The 14,974-nt window shown below is 40.4% G+C and overlaps 1 pseudogene; it reads right to left on the reverse strand.

Moving 5' to 3' along the window:
- Positions 1-1,159: 1,159 nt before the first annotated feature.
- LOC110876546 lies at positions 1,160-14,534 on the reverse strand (annotated as a pseudogene).
- Positions 14,535-14,974: the final 440 nt, after the last annotated feature.

The following is a 14,974-nucleotide window of genomic DNA, read 5'->3' on the forward strand; positions in this document are numbered from 1 at the left end:
GTAAAATTGCTAATCTTTTGCTTTGTGTGATGATAGGGAACTTGCTTTTAGGTTATTCATGGAAAAAAGCGCTCCATGTGGTCACTTTTGTCGTACGTGATCTCTCCAATTCTTAAAATTCGCTAATAAAAGCTCATTTTAGATCATCATATCTCATCCTTCGTCCTGCTCTAGATCCTTTTTGGAAGGTCAAAAGGTATGATCACATTTTATTTTATGTATTTAAAGGTTATAATAGAGTTTTATGTGATTATGCGTTAGTATTAGGAACACATCTCAGCCATTTTGAAAACAAACAAGTCATAAAAATAGATTTGTTTATATCCAATATCAATGTTAGGTTACAAAATTATTTTGCAAAAAGGGCCACCATTTTTTAATTCGCTTTAGGTCCCTGAAAAGGTTGAGCCGGCCCTGTGTGAAGGAGTGATTTATTGGTCTTGTTCATGTTTGGGTAGGTTTTGAGGCCAACGATAAGACGGTGCAAGCAACATGTTCGGTGAGTTCATTGGTTTGAAAGCTTTAATTTTGAAAGAAAAAATTCAGTATATTTTGTTCATTGTTTTGCTCACCAACTTCAGCTTTTTGTTGTGGCGCTTGCAACCAAACATCTTGAAATTTGTAAGTTTTTTTATAAGAAGTATCAGATTTAACAAATGTTGAAGCAACTTGCAAATGAATAGATTTTATTAGAGAAAGTTTTAGAGAGAGAGAGATTGGGATTGAATTCGGTCGAACGTGGAAAGAATAAGAACTTTCACTTGCATAAGCCATAGATATACCTTAGAGTTCTCATGAAAAAACACTTACTCGTTTGCTTGCTTTATATCCTAGTGTTACTGATGTGATCGAATATATAGAAACTTCGGGATTCAGTGATGCTTAAAAAAGTCAAGCAAATCATAAATATATATGAATTTTTTTAGAATATATATTATTTACATTTTGATTAAACATATCGTGTAGCTCTTCGAAGAATGGATCAAGATATATTAAATGTGGTTAGGATGGTTAAATCAACCAAAGAAAAATTACAAAGTTAAAGACTTGAAGGTTTTGACTCACTTTTGAAAGATATCACATCCTTTTGTGACAATTGAAATAATTAACATGGAAGACGAGTATATTGACCCGATACATCGGAGAAGGAAGACTAACATCACCAATCGTCATCACTATGAGACTAAAAATTTCAAAAAGACTCACTATGTAAATTCAAGAGCTTGGAAACAATTTTAATGAGGTAACCATTTAGTTGCTTACATGTATTGGTTCTTTGAGCCCGTATTTTAATTTTAGTACTTTTAATATAACAAACTTGCTAAAGTTTGTTGATATGTATGAAAAAGAGAAACTTAAGTATGAACTCGGCCACTAGATTGTTAATGTGAAAGAAGATGCGTGGTCTGTCATCTTGAACGGGGTAAGTGATCTTGTTAAAAGGATGTTGGAACAAGAAAATACAATAATTATCCGTTGGCATATCATTTACTAAAGTTTTCACTTGTTTTACCCGCTGCAACAAATAGTGTGGAAAGAAGTTTTTGTTTCAATGAATCATATGATTGTGAACATGGAATTATGCAATAGGATGGTGATGGATACATCAACGATTCTTGTATTTGTTACGTTGAAAAAGAGTTCTTCCAAGTTCGAACAAGTTTTCATTGAAGATGTAATGCAACGTTTTCAAAAATTGAAAACTCGTAGTGAACAACTATAATTATTTTTTTGAATCGTAAAGACCGTCTACTCTGCTGTAACACCTCGAAATTTTGTGTCCAATAATGTGTTGACACGTGTCATGAGCTTACACGTGGCATTAACTATTAAATAAAGGACTAAAGTTGACAAACTTGAAAGTATGTAAATTCGAGGGTTATAAATGTCAACGAAGGGTAAATATACTGTATAGTAACCCTAACTGATGCTCGTACCTTCAAAGGAATAAATCATGGATCGTACGGAGCGAAACGCGGGAGAAAGTGAGAGATTACAAGCTACAGGGGTTAATTGTGTCAACATGTTTAATTTATACTTCAGAGTGACCCTTTGACGAACCCGAGGCTTTGTAACAGTAAAATACGCTCACTAGAATATACGATATAAAGTTCGCGAAGTTCCGTTTTAAAACGAGAAAGTTATGATCAAATTCGTATGAGAGGGGTTAAAAGCGTCAACAATAAAAGTTAAGGCTTTTCGGATAGTAATTAAACTAACCAGGGACTTAACAATGCGGGTAAAGGTCACGAGGCCCTTAATGATAAATAATCGAGGGCCAAATCGCAAAGTTACCCCTTCGAAACCGAAAAGTTATGTTAATCATTACAAAAGATTTGAAAATCTTGGAAATCAGGTCTAATGCGGGCCGCCTTAAGGTTATAGGTAATCTAATGCGGGCCGCGAGCCAGCTGCTGATTCGTCTTCTGACATTAGGATTCATGCGGCCCGCGTCCGAGTTGCTGAATCCTAATGCGGGCCGCGTACGAGTCCCAGGTGCAGAAACTTTGGACAGATTCAATGTTTGAGCTTGTGAACGATCATTTGAGCATTAATTGAAGCATGGGCGCCCTCTACTTGCCCCCTAGCACCCAGGGCCACCTGCTGATCATCCATGAACCCTTGTAGGGTGAGTTGTAATGATCTTGAGCTCAAAATTTCACTATAAAAGGACATACATTGCACCAATGTTCACCACACCTCAAATCTGCTCTCTTGATCATCTCTGGAGCTCTCAAGCACTCTTCTAACATCCTTAGTCATGCACCAAGCTTCTGTAAGTTGCCTAACCCTTTGTGGTTTCGTTTTTCCATAGTTTTAGCTTAAAAGTCAATCCGTTGTAAGTTACGATTGACTTTGCGATAAATCACAAATGGTCCAGTGGTTTGTCGAATCAAAGATAGTTATATGTTGGTAATCATGTGGGCTTTAAACCCCTAAAAGGGCACCCTCTGATTCCCACTCTAACTAGTCCAAATGTCGAGTCAATCGCGCTTAGAAAAAGTCAACAGAAATGCTATTTTGCGATTTCTTGCATAATCGGTAATGTAGATGATATGTAACCTGTTTAAACACTCATAAAACATGATAATAAGTATATTAACTAGTCTAAGCTTGTTTGATCCGACCATTTACTGTTTTGACCTGGTTCGGAGCCGAAAGTCGCAAAAGCTTTGACTTTTACTTTGACTTCAGTTCTGACCCGTTAAAGTTTGATTTAGATATGCCTTAGGACTCTCTTAGGACCAGGTTACATGATGGTATAACCCTCTATGACCGGTTCGTTGGTTGTCCGAGTCTTTTACACATTTCCGTTAAATGCTTAAAAGTTGACCGTAACGCCCTTTTTAAATTAAAATGAGAATTTCGGACATGTGAAAGAATCTTAACCTTAGTTACTGATTTCTAAGCATGTCCCTAAAATTTCACGTCAATCCGAGGTCCAGAATAGGAGTTATGCTAAATAGCGCAAATTACGGAAACTTTAGTAATTTAATAGCGCAATGAGCATAACGCCTATCTAAACCCAGATTTCGACACCAAACCTTTTACTCACTGATGTAAAATAATATTTTGGGATTTTTAAAGATTTTTAATTATTTTTAACCTGCTCATAACCTGCGGTTATGGCAACGGTTCGGTAAATACCGAATATACCCTTTTCGGCCATAACTTGAGTTCTACAAGGTCTTTTGACCCGATTCCAGTTGCTACTGATTTTAAATAATAAATAAAGTATTTTAGACTTTATAAACTGTTCGGGAAACTCAGATTTCCCGTAGAACTCAGAAACCTCTTTTATAATCTTTAAAAAGACAGATATACCCCTACGGGGCATAATATGAACTTAAACTCGTTTCGGGCATTATGGAAGGTATCATACTGATACCACAACCTCTTTAAAGCATATTGACTTAGGAAACCAGTGTAGGACTCTTACGGTTACCCGTTACGCCTTTTGCGCGCACGGTTCGGCTTATGTAACTAGTTTACATAAACTAGCCGAAACGGGTCAAACCATATTGTTTTGACCCCAAAATCCAGAGTGTGATTATTATACCTATATAAAACAAGTCTTCAAACTTGTTGGGTCAAAATCACATTCCATTCCCGGTTTTCGCCTTTCACGCGATTAAACCGTAACTATCCGTTGAAACTGACCGGTCTAAGCTACGGCTAAGTTAAAGACCCGTTAGGATTCTAATAGGTTAATTTAAACCTTCGTTCAAAATTAGGAGACCAGTAAAAGCTATCTGCAATTTATTTCGATTAAGGATTTATACTTGCAAAGGTAAATACTTTTAACTTATTTTCCGTTATACGGGCTTGGGTTACGGTATATAGTATACCGCTTGATCGGGCATCAAATTCTCCACCGCTTGAGTGGGTAATTGAATAAATTTGATCGGCTCGTTTAAACAGTCTTGTTACTTAAAAGCCTTTGGGGGGTTAATGACCATGTCCCGGATATCCCTGGCATCATTTTATGAAATGGCCATGACCTAAGCGCGGAGTGTAGGCGTACACTCGTCAGTGCATAAATAGTCGATATGGTGTGTCTATTGATCTTTAACCCGGACTTGATCCGGGCTACTGAACGCATAAGGACATGTAATTCGTTCACAAGATTATATATTTAAATAATTCTCCCAAGTTATAAAAGAGTTTGTGCCTCGTGCATTCAAATCAATTTTAATAAACATTTTATAAAAGTGTCGGTTGAATGTATTTACCAGTGTAAACTAACGTATTTTCCCAAAAATACTAAATGCAGGTACTATGCGTAATTGGCTGGATATTCTCCTTAGCATCATAAAGAGTCTCGCAAGCTTAGGATGCCTTCGTCTGTTGAACAATACTTATATTTTTATTTGATCCCCTATGGATACAGTTTCGACTATTCGTAATACTTTGATATTGCAAACAATGGTTGAAATATAATTATCTTTATGCTTCCGCTGTGCATTCATATATTGTGTGGTTTGACTATATTGTTGCCAACTACGTCACGATAATCCCCCACCGGGCCCACCGGTGAGACACGTGGAAATCGGGGTGTGACAGGTTGGTATCAGAGCCAACACTGAGTGAATTAAACACTAGCCTTTGTGTTTAATCTCAGTTACACAATTGCACATACTTGAGTCTAGACAAGAACATAGGACAAATTCGAATTGTTATTCCAGTTTGTCTTTTCATTGTTTATTGTGATTTAAAGTTTTGAAAGCAGGAAATATGCCACCGGCAATCAGACGAGGAAGAGGAGGAAGAGGCAAAGGGACGATCATTACTCACAATGATCACGAGGCTGGACCCTCGAACATGCGAGCTCCTTCCAGTACAAGAAGTGAGGAACCACAGAGACGAAGAAGAAACCTCTTTGAACCTGCGAGACATTCTACCTCGCATAGCTCAACACCCTCATACCGTCATTCATTTGGACCAGATTCGGAAAATAATCCCAATAACCCTCAACGATCCTTTATACCTCTCCAGCGATCTGCTTCGCACCGTTCTTATGGCGATCCTTCGCCTTTCTTCGTAGGACAGTTTAACCCGGCGGATTATGTCCAAGAGCCAATAGGGTATAACCCTTTAGGACCAGAGGATCACTTCTCTGAAGATAATGCCGTGGATATGGACGAGGATACAGATCCCGTCGAGCCTGCAAGGGGTACTCCCAATCATCCAATCGAGATCTCTGATGGGTCATCCTTCCATGGAACGCCCTATCAAGGTCCCGACAGTTACCAGGCAAGGTTTGACCAATGTAATTGGTACTTCACACCCTCACATCATTTCTCGCCTCACGACCAACAGCAACAACAGGATCCTTCCGAGGATTCACGGTTCGTGGCAGTTACGCCACCGCCACCGCCACCGGTTCAACCAGTAATTCCAGATCCGCCAAGGCGTAGAAGATCAGGCGCACGGATGTCCACCCGAGGAGGGGAATTCCATTTCAGCACCCCTCGCCACTCGAGTGTGAGTCACTTTCCGTCAGTGCCTGAAGAAGAACCACAATTAGGGGAACCATCTGGTCACCCTGCAGAGGTGAATTCTGCACCAGTTGCACCACCTCCGCCACCATTCAGATATGAAAATCCGATACCAGCGTACGGCGCTTCCACGGCGTACAATCCGTTTGAGCAGCCGACTCACACGCACTACAACTATAACTATGATGCCGATCCATATATGGTAGCGGCTAATTATAATGCTCTTCATGGAACCTCTTGGAGACCAGATTACTCAGCTCATGGGTATCCAATACCTCCTAGACCTCCGGTTCAGCAACCGTCGCAGCAGCCACGTTTTTCTCCACCGGAGCAAGAAGAAATACTCCACCGTCTAAACCGTGTGGAACGAGACTTTGAGCAAGAACGAAAGAGTAATCGTGGATTTCTCAAGGGCTTAGCTAACCTACTAAAAGGGAGGAAGAAACGAGATCATTAGTCTCCTTATGTATTGTTGTATTTACAATTTAGTCCCTGCGTGAACATTTGTCGTATTTCAGTCCCTACGTGGACTTATCTTTTAGTCCCTACGCGGACATCTATCTTGTATTGGTCCCAGTGTGGACTTGTTTTTCTTTAAACCTCTGCGTAGGTATTTACTTATTTAAAAAGTCCCGTTTAAGGCAGCGTGTAATCATATTTGAAATTTATGGAATGTTATGTTATGAATTTAAGTTTTGTTATTATATATGAAATAAATCAAAAATCATTCCTTTTAAATTTAAATCTGCCTAAGTAAAGAATCTTAAGAGTGAAACCTAGCCAGGTGTCTTTATAAGACCCGGCCAAGATGGTAAGACCTGATTAAAAGATTCAGATTCCAAGTTAACCTCTGTAATCATGTTAACGTTCATGGCAGATGTGATTCGTTAAAATCGCACGCGTCATTCTTATATAAGAATCCTTTTAAGGATTCCAAAGCCCAAATTAATGATTTATAAATCATGGGTTAAATCGTCAATGAAGATGATCAATTATTAAACATCCATTAGTGATGTAGTGCCTACGGGCCAAACTTATTAAACATCCATTAGCGATGCAGTGCCTACGGGCCAAATTTATTAAACATCCATTAGTGATGTAGTGCCTACGGGCCAAACTTATTAAACATCCATTAGCGATGTAGTGCCTACGGGCCAAATTTATTAAGACATCCATTAGTGATGTAGTGCCTACGGGCCATAATTATTGTCATATAAGACAAAAGGCAGTGGTAGTCTATGACTCCCTGTCAGAAAAGGTAAAAGGACTATGGTTCAAACCTTCATGCCTTGATTCTCTGTAATCCCGGCTAATATTATAAAAACGTCCTCGTGACTAGGCTTTTACGCCACTAACAACATTGTTTGTAATTAGGATAGGTTATGTTCAAATCCTAAATAATAGGGAGTAAACAAATTAACCAGATATGGTCTCTGTTTACCATGGTTAATGAATTGCCATAAAAGACAATTCCATAATAAACTCCTAAATAAAATTTTTCGTTATCTTCTGTAGCAGATTCAAGTTACCATGGCTGATCCTAGTGGGGAGAATAGTCATTCGAAAGAAGACGAATACGATAACGCCCAGGTTCATTTGACGGGCGCAGAATTGAAAGCTCTTGTCGACAATGCTGTTAAGGCAGCCCTGGATCGACAATACGAGGAGTATACTGAATCCCGGAGCAGAACCATATCTAAACCACACTCAAAGCCGAAAACCCACTCAAAATCTCACAGCAAACCACCGTCCAAGCCTAAAAAGGACGATGATAATCACTCGTCCAATGAAAACAGTGTCCGTCCAGAAAAAGTATATACTGATGCATCTCGCGCCAGGGGCTGCACCTACAAGTATTTCGTATCATGCAAACCCCGAGACTTCACTGGGGAGAAAGGAGCGGTAGATTGTATGACGTGGCTGGACGAGATGGACACTGTGGTGGACATCAGTGGTTGCGCAGAGAAAGATGTGGTAAAGTTTGTTTCACAATCATTCAAGGGCGAGGCCCTGGCTTGGTGGAGGTCTTTGGTTCAGGCCTTGGGAAAGGCTGTTCTATACAGCATGACATGGGAGGAATTCATTTCTCTCATCAAGGAGAATTACTGCCCTCAACATGAGGTTGAAAAGATAGAATCCGATTTTCTATCGTTGGTTATGACGAACCTTGACTGTCAAGCTTACCTCACGAGCTTCAACACGATGTCCCGGTTGGTTCCGTATCTGGTAACCCCGGAGCCAAAGAGAATAGCTCGTTTTATCGGTGGTTTAGCCCCCGAAATAAAGGCAAGCGTAAAGGCCACTCGGCCAGCGACCTTTAGATCTGTAGCTGACATTTCTTTGTCCCTCACTCTGGATGCGGTCCGACAAAGATCGCTGAGGAACAAAGAGGCTGAGAAGAGAAAGCGTGAAGATGATACTGCACGGAGGTCGAGCAAGAAGCACCGTGGAAACGGTGACAACAAGAGAGGGTCTGAGTCAAGGAAGGACGGGCAACAGTCTGGTGAGAAGCCCAAGTGCAAGAATTGCAAGAGACATCACTTTGGAAAGTGTAGACTCGAATCAAAATCGCAGACTCAGTCGAAGTCGTATGCTTGCGGGTTATGCAAGTCCAAGGACCACAAGACCGTGGATTGCAAAAAGATAAAGGATGCAACTTGCTACAGTTGCAACGAGAAGGGGCACATCCGAACCTACTGCCCTAAAAACACCAAGAAGCCAGAAGAGGCCAAGAAGACCAATGCAAGAGTCTTCAGGATGGAGGCGAAAGAAGCAGCGCTAGACGATAACGTGATCACAGGTACCTTCCTCGTAAATGATATCTTTGCAAGAGTACTTTTTGATTCGGGCGCTGATAAGTCTTTCGTAGATCATAAATTTTGTAAATTGCTGAACATGCCTGTCAAAACTTTAAATGTGAATTACGAGGTAGAGCTAGCAGATGGCACCATAGAAACCGTCTCCACTGTATTAGATGGATGTGTGATATCCATTAAGAACCACTCTTTTCCTCTATCTCTACTTCCCTTTAAATTGGCCGGTTTTGACCTAGTATTGGGTATGGACTGGTTATCTCACAACCAGGATTAAATCGTCTGCAACAGAAAGCAAGTGGTGATAAAGACTCCGTCTGGTGAATCGCTTACCATTCGGGGGGATACCCAGTACGGATTGCCTGAGCAAGTGACTATGCTTAAGGCTTCAAAATGTCTAAAGAAGGGTTGTGTCATTTACATGGCACAGGTGATTTTTGATGAGCCTAAACCGAAGATAGAAACATTCCCGTCATTTCGGAATATCTAGAAGTTTTCCCTGAAGATCTACCTGGTCTGCCACCGGATAGGCAAGTGGAATTCAGGATTGATATCATCGCTGGAGCAGCACCTATTGCTAGAGCACCTTACAGGCTAGCACCAACCGAAATGAAGGAGTTGAGGACCCAGCTGGATGAACTGCTAGCTAAGGGTTTCATCAAACCTAGTTCGTCTCCCTGGGGAGCACCTGTTCTGTTTGTCAAGAAGAAGGACGGATCGATGCGTCTGTGCATCGATTATCGCGAGCTTAATAATGTCACGATAAAGAATAGATATCCCTTACCGAGGATCGACGATTTGTTCGATCAGTTACAAGGGGCAAGTTATTTGTCGAAGATCGATTTGAGGTCAGGCTACCATCAACTGAAAGTCAGAGATGAAGACGTACATAAAACCGCATTTAGGACTCGTTATGGTCACTACGAGTTCCTAGTGATGCCTTTTGGGCTCACTAATGCACCGGCTGCGTTCATGGATCTCATGAATCGCGTCTGCAAGCCGTACTTAGACAAATTCGTCATCGTTTTCATCGACGACATTCTTATCTACTCGAAGAACCGAGCTGACCATGAGAAACACCTTCGTTGTATTCTCGAACTCCTACATCATGAGAAACTCTATGCCAAATTCTCTAAGTGCGAATTCTGGCTTCGAGAAGTCCAATTTCTTGGACATGTTATCAGCGAGCGTGGTATCCAAGTGGATCCCGCTAAAGTAGAAGCTGTCATGAATTGGCAAGAGCCAAAGACGCCTACAGAGATTCGTAGTTTCCTGGGGTTAGCAGGATATTACAGGCGATTCATTGAAAACTTTTCAAGGATTGCTGCGCCCTTAACTTCTTTGACCAAGAAGAAAGTAAAGTTCGTTTGGGGCCCTAAGCAGCAAGAGTCCTTTGATATTCTAAAGCAAAAGTTGAGCAACGCTCCTGTGCTGACATTACCTGAAGGTACCGAAGAGTTCGTAGTTTACTGCGACGCATCACACACTGGCATGGGATGTGTGCTCATGCAGAAAGGCAAGGTTATTGCCTATGCTTCGAGACAGTTAAAGGTGCACGAGAAGAATTACACCACCCATGACCTGGAGCTGGGTGCCGTTGTGTTCGCACTAAAACTGTGGAGGCATTATCTGTATGGTATCAAGTTTGTGATCTATTCTGATCATAAGGGCCTTCAACATCTGTTTAATCAGAAGGAGCTAAACATGAGGCAACACCGTTGGATGGAGACTTTAAATGATTAGGATTGTGAAATCAGATATCATCCTGGCAAGGCGAATGTAGTCGCTGATGCCTTAAGTAGAAAGGAAAGGGTGAAACCCATCCGAATCAATGCCAAGAGCATTGAAGTGAAGAATAATTTGATTGAAAGGTTGTTAGCTGCATAGAGAGAAGCTGTGTTGGAAGCTAACTATCCTAAAGAAAAGCTAGGAGTAACTGAGGAGCAGTTAACTCTTAGCAAGGACGGAATTTTACGATTAAATGGACGAATATGGGTTCTAATTCATGGAGGACTACGAGATGTTATCCTCCAGGAAGCCCATAGTTCCAAATATTCTGTTCACCTTGGAGCTGATAAGATGTATCAGGATCTAAAGGCAAATTATTGGTGGATAGGCTTGAAAAAGTCTGTAACCGCTTATGTAGCCAAATGCTTGACTTGTGCGCAAGTCAAAGCTGAGCATCAAAAGCCATCAGGCTTGCTACAACAGCCTGAACTTCCCGAATGGAAGTGGGAATGTGTAACTATGGATTTTATTACCAAGTTACCCAAGACGAGGAAAGGAAATGACACAATATGGGTTATAGTCGATAGACTGACTAAGTCAGCTCATTTCTTACCTATCAAGGAGACTTATAGCTCCGACATGTTAGCCCAGTTATACGTTGATAAGATTGTAGCCTTACATGGCATACCTGTGTCTATTATCTCCGACAGAGATACTAGATACACGTCTCATTTCTGGAAAAGCTTCCAACAATCTTTGGGCACACGTTTGAATTTTAGTACAGCTTACCATCCTCAGACAGACGGTCAGAGTGAGCGTACTATCCAAACGTTGGAAGACATGCTACGTGCATGTGCTATCGATTTGGGTGGTAGTTGGGATAAGAACCTACCACTGATCGAATTCTCCTACAACAATAGCTACCATACCAGCATTAAGGCTGCGCCCTTCGAGGCATTATATGGTAGAAAGTGTAGATCGCCTGTTTGTTGGGCGGAAGTTGGAGATGTCCAATTATCAGGACCAGAGATAGTCTTCGAAATGACGGACAAGATTGTCCAGATTCGAGACCGTCTCAAAGCTGCCCGAGATAGGCAGAAGAGCTACGCGGATCCAAAGCGTAAAGATTTTCACTTCGAAGTAGGTGAAAAAGTGTTACTTAAAGTATCACCCTGGAAGGGGGTGATGCGTTTCGGTAAGAAAGGCAAACTAAGCCCGAGGTACATAGGACCTTTCGAGGTTATCGAACGTGTCAGGTCAGTTGCCTATAAGTTAAACTTACCAGAGGAGCTCAATGGAATTCACAATGTGTTCCACATCTGCAATCTGAAAAAGTGCTTCGCTGACGAATCACTGGTAATACCCCATACAGATGTGCATATAGATGAGAGCTTAAAATTTGTGGAAAAACCTTTGTCGATTGAAGATCGACAGGTAAAGAAGCTTCGAAGGAAGCATGTACCTATTGTTAAGGTCAAATGGGATGCCCGTAGAGGTCTCGAATTCACGTGGGAGGTTGAATCCACGATGAAAGAGAAATACCCTTATTTATTTCAGTAAATCTCGGGTCGAGATTTATTTTAAGGGGGTGAGGATGTAACACCTCAAAATTTTGTGTCCAATAATGTGTTGACACGTGTCATGAGCTTACACGTGGCATTAACTATTAAATAAAGGACTAAAGTTGACAAACCTTGAAAGTATGTAAATTCGAGGGTTATAAATGTCAACGAAGGGTAAATATACTGTATAGTAACCCTAACTGATGCTCGTACCTTCAAACGAATAAATCATGGATCGTACGGAGCGAAACGCGGGAGAAAGTGAGAGATTACAAGCTACAAGGGTTAATTGTGTCAACATGTTTAATTTATACCTTTGAGAGACCCTATGACGAACCCGAGGCTTTGTAACAGTAAAATACGCTCACTAGAATATAAGATATAAATTTTGCGAAGTTCCGTTTTAAAACGAGAAAGTTATGATCAAATTCGTATGAGAGGGGTTAAAAGCGTCAACAATAAAAGTTAAGGCTTTTCGGATAGTAATTAAACTAACCGGGGACTTAACAATGCGGGTAAAGGTCACGAGGCCCTTGATGGTAAATAATCGAGGGCCAAATCGCAAAGTTACCCCTTCGAAACCGAAAGGTCAGGTTAATCATTACAAAAGAGTCAAGAAAGTGTCCACCTTTATGAGCATTGCCAGCTAAGCAAACCTTCACACAACCATACTGGTGTATCACATCCATAACTTCATCGTAATTCCATAAAAGTGCTTGTTTTGATGAAGCTCCGGGATCTAGGGGAATATGGCAGCATACAACAGCTTTTTGATTGGATTTTGTCGCATCTTGGAGTGTTTTGTCTAGCCATTTCAACTGTTCTTTCCCAACTCCCCCCATTGAACTTCAGGAACCTTCTTTCAAGATCGACTAATCCACTGGGCTATTCTTTTCCAAATTGGGGTTTTTCTTGTTAAGTAAGTTTATGGCATCAATGGTGTGAGGATGATCATGAGGCCAACCAATTGCACTAATATCATAACCATCAAAAACAACAAATCTGTACTCTCGGATCGGAGAAAAGTCATAGTAAGCACGCTCAACATTAGGAAAAGTCATCAACGGGAGCAACTTGCTGCGGGGGAGATTATAGAGGCAGTGATTGCCAATCATATGATACACACGACCATTGAACTTATCAAATTCTTTAACTACTTTCTTGACAGCTTCTAAAGACTGGTCTTTGGGACAAAACCCATCAACAATGTCACCAAGATTCAGCGAAAAACTAATATTTTGGTGATTATTCCAATTTTGTACTGCCTTTTGCAACACTAGAATGTTGTTTCTGTAATATCTAGGAACACCAAGAAACGAACGCCCATCAGGAATGTCAGCATACTGGACATCTGTGATAACCCCAAATGAGAAAAGAGGCTGATTCCCTTGTGATACCAATCCATTTGGGTAGCTCATTGTTCTTTAACTATCCAATAAAAATTAAAACATATCAATGTAAGCATGGTAGTTACTAGTTAGTGATTAGCGGGTACCGTTAAGTTCATTTTGTTATAATATAGCTAGGGCTTCATATTAAATACAATAACTTAATCAAGGAAAACTTCTAGTGTAAAAGCAACTTTCAAGTGGTCATGAGTAAAGCTTTACAGATCACCATTATTCATATGAAAGCTACCTGATTCAGATCACTACAACTTATATCCCAAAAGTGATGATGTAACTTTAGAATCTAAATGGCCTATTAATTAATTAATTATGTAGACAGACAGGCTTAGAGATCTGCTTACAAGTCCAGTGCGTGTAAATGCTGGATATTGAATTCAAAACTAAGTAATGTAGGAGCTATTTCAAAAACAATGGCGTCTAATAATAGGGGCATACAAGCGGTACAAAAAGACAGGATGATTAAATTCAGATACATGATAATTGCATAAACTAATTAATTAACTGAAAGTACAGTAATCGGATGAAAAAACTTACAATCAAATTGAGATACAAGAAGTCAAAGGAAGCGAGGGATCTGCGTATCGACTGAGAGAATCTTCAAGGGAGTCTTACGGATAACCTAAAATTGTTAGAAAAATATGAAGCAAATCCATTGCAAATCCAGATCACATTATGATATTGGTTTGAGAAGCAATGAACAATCTGATGGCTTTAGTAATAAAGAAGATGTGAATTAAGGGGAAAAACCCTAAGACGAACCTCAAATATGCTCTGTGATGATGTGGTTCACAAAGTCTTCTTCAATTGCAGTGGGGGAGAAACCATAAGAGATCAGAGAAGGTTGATTTGTGTATGTATGGCATAGAGAGCCGCGACATGTGGAAGGGGATCCAGAGAAATAGAGAAACCTTGATAACCGATGCAAAATAGGAAAGAGCGAGGCTTGATGATGCTGGTAGGGGAGGATTTATAGTGGGTGACCTGGGGCGGTTGGGGAGGAGAAAGCGGGAAACGTGGGTGGGGAGGACGGAAACCGCCTGAAACCTCATGATTTGAGGAGAGAGATTGTAGAACTGCCATTTCAAGGACTTTCAATGGCTCAGATCAAAAGTTAGGGACTTTAAACGGCCAGGATTCTTCCAAATTGCAGTTACAATTAATGGTGATTTGGGGAGAACATGGGCAGGAAAATATGGAGCCCAGGAAACGACTTTGAACTGCCATTAGAGAAGTTATTTTTATGAGTTTAAGTGGCTGAGATTTAATCTCAGCCAAATCCAATGGTGGATATTGATTTGAGAGTTAGTTAGACTTAATGGGTTCCATATATATATATAATTTATACTATTTGACTATTTTTATGTGTTGACAACCTAGAAGACACTTATATGAATATTCTTCTATTATTTGGTCAACCAATATGAAAATTTCAAGTCAATAATTTGTTAGCATATAAATTTGTT

This window comes from Helianthus annuus, chromosome 9, assembly GCF_002127325.2.
Source record: "Helianthus annuus cultivar XRQ/B chromosome 9, HanXRQr2.0-SUNRISE, whole genome shotgun sequence".
In the NCBI taxonomy this organism is placed as follows: Eukaryota; Viridiplantae; Streptophyta; class Magnoliopsida; order Asterales; family Asteraceae; genus Helianthus; species Helianthus annuus.